We start from the raw sequence: 7,944 nt of genomic DNA on the forward strand, positions 1-7,944 counted from the left end.
AACCTAAATAAAGAAAAATAATAAAAATTAAAAATTATAGTAAATCCTCGATCTTGAGATTTTAAATTTAAGATACAGTTCATACTCGATAATCTTACCAAAGCGTCACTTAGAAAAATCGAAGAAAATTTTCCTACATCTTCTTTTCAAAATGTCTCTAACCGAAACAAAATAACTCCAAAAATACTTCAAATTTTACCAGGTTTTCTGTAATCTGAGATGGTAACAAAAATCTAGAATTTAAGAATCTAAGAATTTAAGAATTTAAGAATTTAAGAATTTAAGAATTTAAGAATTTAAGAATTTAAGAATTTAAGAATTTAAGAATTTAAGAATTTAAGAATTTAAGAATTTAAGAATTTAAGAATTTAAGAATTTAAGAATTTAAGAATTTAAAATTTAAGAATTTAAGAATTTAAGAATTTAAGAATTTAAGAATTTAAGAATTTAAGAATTTAAGCATTTAAGAATTTAAGAATTTAAGAATTTAAGAATTTAAGAATTTAAGAATTTAAGAATTTAAGAATTTAAGAATTTAAGAATTTAAGAATTTAAGAATTTAAGAATTTAAGAATTTAAGAATTTAAGAATTTAAATTTAAGAATTTAAGAATTTAAGAATTTAAGAATTTAAGAATTTAAGAATTTAAGAATTTAAGAATTTAAGAATTTAAGAATTTAAAATTTAAGAATTTAAGAATTTAAGAATTTAAGAATTTAAGAATTTAAGAATTTAAGAATTTAAGAATTTAAGAATTTAAGAATTTAAGAATTTAAGAATTTAAGAATTTAAGAATTTAAGAATTTAAGAATTTAAGAATTTAAGAATTTAAGAATTTAAGAATTTAAGAATTTAAGAATTTAAGAATTTAAGAATTTAAGAATTTAAGAATTTAAGAATTTAAGAATTTAAGAATTCAAGAATTTAAGAATTTAAGAATTTAAGAATTTAAGAATTTAAGAATTTAAGAATTTAAGAATTTAAGAATTTAAGAATTTAAGAATTTAAGAATTTGAATTTAAGAATTTAAGAATTTAAGAATTTAAGAATTTAAGAATTTAAGAATTTAAGAATTTAAGAATTTAAGAATTTAAGAATTTAAGAATTTAAGAATTTAAGAATTTAAGAATTTAAGAATTTAAGAATTTAAGAATTTAAGAATTTAAGAATTTAAGAATTTAAGAATTTAAGAATTTAAGAATTTAAGAATTTAAGAATTTAAGAATTTAAGAATTTAAGAATTTAAGAATTTAAGAATTTAAGAATTTAAGAATTTAAGAATTTAAGAATTTAAGAATTTAAGAATTTAAGAATTTAAGAATTTAAGAATTTAAGAATTTAAGAATTTAAGAATTTAAGAATTTAAGAGTTTAAGAATTTAGGAAAATAAGAAAAAAAAATTTGTTCCTTGAACCTCCGGCTGTTAGCTCATTAATAAAGAAAAATAATAATAATAATAACAATAATTTTTTGTTCGTTTCATTGTTTTTTTTGCTCAGATTTTTTAAATTTTAATTTAAAAACTTTGGATCTTTTAAATTTTTTAAATATATTTTTTGGGTTTTTGAATACTATTTTTCTAATTTTATTTCCAAATTTCTGAATAATTCAATTTTGAATGTTGGAGCTGAATATTTTTTAATGTTTTGATTTTTTTATTTTTCTTCAACGGAATCGACGTAACACCTTTTAATGTGGTCCTCTTAAAACTTTCGGTTTCGTCAATCCACAGGCGTGTATCATTCTTTTTGCGACAAGACTCCGCCTCCCGGGTCTCCTAAGTGTGAATGTATGGCACGGGGAGAGGGCACCGACTAGCTATTTTACACTGAGAATTTTTTGCGTCCGCCTCGGGATTCGAACCGGTGACGTCTGGATTGTGAGTCCAGTGCGCGGTCCGATTGATCCACACAGGCAGACATTTTTTCTTCGAGAATGTTTAAATTTAAAAAAAAATATTTCTACTGGTTGAATCCTATCTAAAATACAAAGGCCAGCTTCTGTTACGTCTAATCAAGCTCATATTTTGGATATAAGCACAGTACACCCACATCCTAATGTCTGTATCTTCGAGAAAAGTTTAAAACATGATTAAGATTCACAAGATTAAAATTGAATGTATCCAGTATAAAAGAACACTAAATAAGGGTAAAAAAAATACTCAAAACTTAAAAGAAATTAAATATTCAGAGTCAGTATGTTTAAAAGAAAGTTGAGTGTAGTAAAACATTTATTTAAGAAATCCTCAACAACACATTTGAAAAAAAATCTCTTCATAATTTTCATCTTCATCTTTCGACGTTTCTTATTGAGAAAATAAAAACAAGGAAGAAAATTCAATTAAAAAGAAATCAAAGTTTTTGCACTCAACGAAAAAAAAACAGAAAATTATCTTGATTGTTAATAATATTTTTCTTTTAAAGTTGAAAGTAATTTTATTTCTCCCAATATTTTTTTTATCAAAATTGCTACCGTGCGAGATCCGCGCCAACTTCGCGCCGTCCGTAACAACCCTGTTTATTCCATAATTTTTTGTTTTATTTCTTTAATTCTTGAATTTATTTTTTTAATTTTTAATTCCATTTCACCATCACTATTTTGCTTACATTTTAGATTACACAAAATTAGATTACTTTGGATCATTTTTAAATCATTTTTCAGTTTAATTTTGAGAAAAATATAAATTTAGATAACGAATACAAACGTGAAATTTTAGAAAAAATTCTAACCTTACATTTTTTTCAGAATTATAGAATAAGAATTTAAAAAATTAAGAAATCAGCAATTCCAAAATATCAGAATTTCAGAATTTTTTAATATTTAGAATCTTTGAGCTTTTAAGAGCGAGTCCACGACTAGGGCATACCCCTTTGTATGGGACGTCGTTTGGACCTCATCAATCGGCCTGAAATTTTCAGGGTTTGTTTGTACATATAAAACTAGCATCTGGCCAAAATATGAGCACTCTAGGTCAACGGGAAGTGGGGCAAATCGGGACACAAAGTTTTAAGGTTCAAAAACGTAAAAAATCTTAAAATTGCTATAACTTAAGCAAAATTCAATTTATTTTCAAAATTCAAAATGCATCTGAAAGGGCTTCAAAAATGCAACAAAATGCAGGGTAGAGCATCCCAATTGGTTAAATCTAAAGGGAGTTATTGGCATTTTAGTGAAAAAATAGCATAATTTTCAAACTCAAATAAAAAAGTGTTCCATCCAGATATCAACTCGGTTCGACCTACAGCTTGTAGGGGACATCTGGGACTACCATCTGAGCCTGAGAACGCTTTGGGTAAGGCAGTTTAACATATTAAATAAACACTTTTACTTTTAGTGATTTTTTTGGTTGTAAATTTTTGCTCGGGGGACCCCTTAGATTCCATTTTCTGGTGATAATTTTATCATATTCGTGTTCCTGAGACATTTTCACAATAGAAACATGCATAAAAATGTTTATTTTGATCCATTTAAACCCTTTAAAAATAAAAGTTAAAAAAAAAATTCGATTCACATTTATTGAAAATTAAGCTCGTTTCCAAGGATACTAGATGACACCAGAAAAAAGCAGCTTAATAAATTTTTTTAACTTTTATTTTTTAAAGGGTTAAAATGGATCAAAATAAACATTTTTATGCATGTTTCTATTGTGAAATTGTCTCAGGAACACGAATATGATAAAATTATCACCAGAAAATGGGATGTAAGGGGTCCCCCGAGCAAAAATGTACAACCAAAAAAATCACTAAAAGTAAAAGTGTTTATTTAATATGTTAAACTGCCTTACCCACAGTGTTCTCAGTCTCGAATGGTAGTCCCAGATGTCCCTTACAAGCTGCAGGTCGATCCGAGTTGATATCTGGATGGAACACTTTTTTATTTAAGTTTGAAAATTATGCTATTTTTTCACTAAAATGCCAATAACTCCCTTTAAATTTAACCAATAAGGATGCTCTACCCTGCATTTTGTTGCATTTTTGAAGCCCTTTCAGATGCATTTTGAATTTTGAAATTAAATTGAATTTTGCCTAAGTTATAGCAATTTTAAGATTTTTTACGTTTCTGAACCTTAAAACTTTGTGTCCCGATTTGCCCCACTTCCCGTTGACCTAGAGTGCTCATATTTTGGCCAGATGCTAGTTTTATATGTACAAACAAACCCTGAAAATTTCAGGCAGATTGGTGAGGTCGATGCGAGATGGGTATGCTTTGCTCGTGGACTCGCTCTTAAGATTTAAGATTTTTTTTAATTTTCAAAAGTTCGAATTTTTTAACTTTAGAACATTTTCTGACAAAATGTATGATTTTCTCTGTGGTCCCTATATGCAGAGAAAACGACCAAGAAAAAAAATCTCTGAGGATGGTGGGGCAACTGCCTCGTATTGTCCCACCCTGTGTGCGCCAGTAAGTTGTAATTTTCAACAAAGCAAGTCCAAATTATTTGATTTTTAAACTTAAACATATGGCAAACAAGCAACGCGCGAAGAAATGCCTTTTCTTCATGACCCTTTTCTTAAGCATTTTTTATATAGAGTTTTGCGTTCCTTCCGGACTGACCAATATAAAAAATTAAATATTATTAATGTTGCAAAGTTTGGCCTGGAAGACATTCAAATACATCATTAAGGGCGAATTTTCAAAAAGAAATGAAATTTTGTAGTTATATTTTAAAGATCATCAAAATTCCCTGACCCAGCTTAAAATTCCCTGACTTTCCCTGACTTTTCCAGGTCAAATAAAATTCCCTGACAGTTCCAGGTTTTCCCTGACTTTTCCAGAAATCGACACCATGCGGGAATCCGTTCTCGTGCATGATCTGAAATAGCTGCTCGCGGTCGACTGTAAATGGATTTGGCAGAAATTTGGGGTAATATCAAGAAACTATCGCAAGATCAAGTGCTCAAAATATGAAGTTGCTCCGATCAATATTGTTGGAGATATCGTCAAAACAGAGAGTGTCGGTCAAAATCGTACGTGCGTCCCTCCAACACCAAATAAGTGCTGAAAAGTGCAAAAAATGCCTCACGGTAAGAAAAAGAGGCGGTTCTCACCAGCAGATTTGAAGAAGTTAAAGAATGCCGAAGCGCTACCTGCAAAGCCAGGCAGTTTGAGCAAGGACGCTCAAAATACGTCCTTGAGGACATTTTTGTGAAAACATCGTCATCGGACTCGGTGCGAAAGTGGCTGACCGGATTTATCAAATCTGGTGCTTTACGAGCTTCCATTCGCTTGTGTGCTGATGGACTCAAAATTCTGCTACCTACCAGAAAGGATTACAACTACGTTTGGGATTTCTTGAACAACACAGAGATTGAATACTACAGCCATGCCGACCCAGGTAAACACCCCATGAAACAGGTCCTCCGAGGCCTGTACGACATGGATGTGAGTGTGCTGAAAGAAGAGCTCAACACTCTTAGGTTGAACGTGATCGAACTCTTCAAGATGACGAGACACAACAAGGACATCAAGTATCGTGATCAACTGTACCTGGTTCATCTCGAGAAAGAATCGACAACGCCGTCTGAGCTGAAAGCAGTTCGGGCAATTTTCAACATCATCGTGACCTGGGAACGTTATCGTCCAGTGCACCGTGAAGTGACGCAATGGTCGAACTGCTTGCAGTTTGGGCATGGTGAAAGGAACTGTTTCATCAAGAGTCGTTGTGCAACCTGCGGAGGTGAGCACAAAACTCAAGCTTGCAACACAATCAACGAGAACATCGAAGCCAAATGCTTCAATTGCGGCGGCGACCATTCGACCAAGAATCGGAGCTGCCTAAAACGAGCTGAGTTTGTAAAAATTCGGCAGCAAGCGACGACGAGGCACCAACCAAATCGCCGCAAAACACCACCAGCATTCACGGACGTGGATTTTCCTGCTTTGGCGTAACCTGGAGCGGGATCTGTTCGAGTGGTTCCAAATCTGCAGCCATTGCCGTTGAATCAGCGGCAAAAAGTTGCAGAGAATACTGCACCTCCTGGCTTCAGTCAGCAACCGAGAGAAAACCAACCAGCATCAACGGATGAAGGCAGTAGTGACCTCGGTAGTGACCTGTTTTCACCACAAGAACTTCTGAACATTTTCATCGAGATGACAACAACACTGCGTGGTTGCAAAACTCGTGCAGATCAAGTTAGAACGCTTGGAGGATTTATCTTAAAATACAGTTCGTAGTTTACTCGTGCTAATGATTTTGAAAAATTCAAAGAATTTTTATTTTAGTTTTAAGATAAGATTAGTTGTTGATAAGATTAGTTGTTAAATTTTTCTTGTTTACCGTAAACCGGGGTGACTTTGATAGGATTTAAATTTGTTTTTGGAATATTTTCCAACAGGTAAGGTTTTTCTCAAGATTATTATTTTTAAAACATGTACTGGGGTAGGCCACACAAAGTCCATGCACTATTTTGGAAATTTTTTTTTTTCAATAGTGTTTAGAAAAATAGTTACGTTAAAAATTCATAGTTTAAATTCCGGGGTGACTTTGATAGTCATAGTTTTTCTGGTTGAAATCATATTTAAGATGTTCAAACTTTATTTGTACGTTAAATGTACCATCACTAAAGTAGCTGATATAGTTTTTCAGAAAAAAATCAATGTTTATATTTAGTTAACTAAGTTTAAAAGCTTTTTAACAAAATACATATAAATTTTAGGTAAAATTGTTAAAAAGTCGGAATTTGCCTGATATTTATTAAAACTAGTTTTGTTTATAAAATTATCGATTTATATTGCATTTTATACTGAATTAGAAGCAAGAATCACAAGTTTTCAAATTTTACATGAAATTTGTACAACGAAAATTGCTTATAAATATGGAGATTTTTTTTTAAATTGTGTTTCAAAAACACATATTATTTATTATTTACAAACTTACTTAACCTTCTCCTAGTGGAAAATTGTCCAAGGAATCCGAAAATGCATTCCGTTTTCCGATTCAAAATCATGTTCATTGAGAAAATTATGACACTTTGAGAAGTTAAAAATGATAACTTTCATCAATATTTTCCTAACTTTAGTTAACTAACTTTTTAAACTTTTAAATTTTTTTAGAACAGTTCTTCTTGAGGTACTTTGAATACTTTCTTACCATAGTCAGTATGATTCTAAAACTTTCCGTAAGTATTTTAATTGTACTCTTCATTTTGCTGAAAAATTGCGAACCTATCAAAGTCACGAGGGTGAGCTCGCTGAAGCCCCTCTGGAGGCCTGCTGGAGCCATCAACGCAGCGGCATCGAGCGCCATCGGGTACGTGGACCGAGTTCGACGGAACGGCTGGTTCGACGAGGAATGTCAGGCGATTTGGGACGAGAAGAAAGCAGCGCGGGACAAGTGGCTGCTGCACAACACCCGTGGGAACAAGGAGTCGTACAAACAGTTGCGAAGACAGCAAACCCATCTCTTTCGGGACAAGAAGCGCCGCCTGGAAGAGTTGGAGTTCCAGGATATGGGACAGCTGTATCGCTCCAACGAAACGCGTAAGTTCTACAAGAAACTCAGTCAATCCCGGACTGGCTTCATGCCGCGAGCCGAAATGTGCCCGGGATAAGGACGGAGGAATCTTGACGGACGAGCGTGAGGTGATTGAAAGGTGGAAGCAGCACTTCGACGAGCACCTGAACGGCCCAGAGGCGGAGTACCAGGGCGACGGGGGAAACGACTTCAGCGGTATGGTGGACGGCGGGGACGAGCCAGCACCCACGATGAGGGAAGTTAAGGATGCCATCAAGAAGCTGAAGAACAACAAAGCAGCGGGTAAGGATGGTATCGGTGCTGAACTCATCAAGATGGGCCCGGACAAGCTGGCGGCCTGCCTACACCGGCTGATAGTCAAGGTCTGGGACACAGAACAGCTACCGGAGGAGTGGAAAGAGGGAGTAATATGCCCGATCTACAAGAAGGGGACAAGTTGGAATGTGAGAACTATCGAGCCATCACTATTC

Source organism: Culex quinquefasciatus, chromosome 3 (assembly GCF_015732765.1).
Source record: "Culex quinquefasciatus strain JHB chromosome 3, VPISU_Cqui_1.0_pri_paternal, whole genome shotgun sequence".
NCBI lineage: Eukaryota > Metazoa > Arthropoda > Insecta > Diptera > Culicidae > Culex > Culex quinquefasciatus.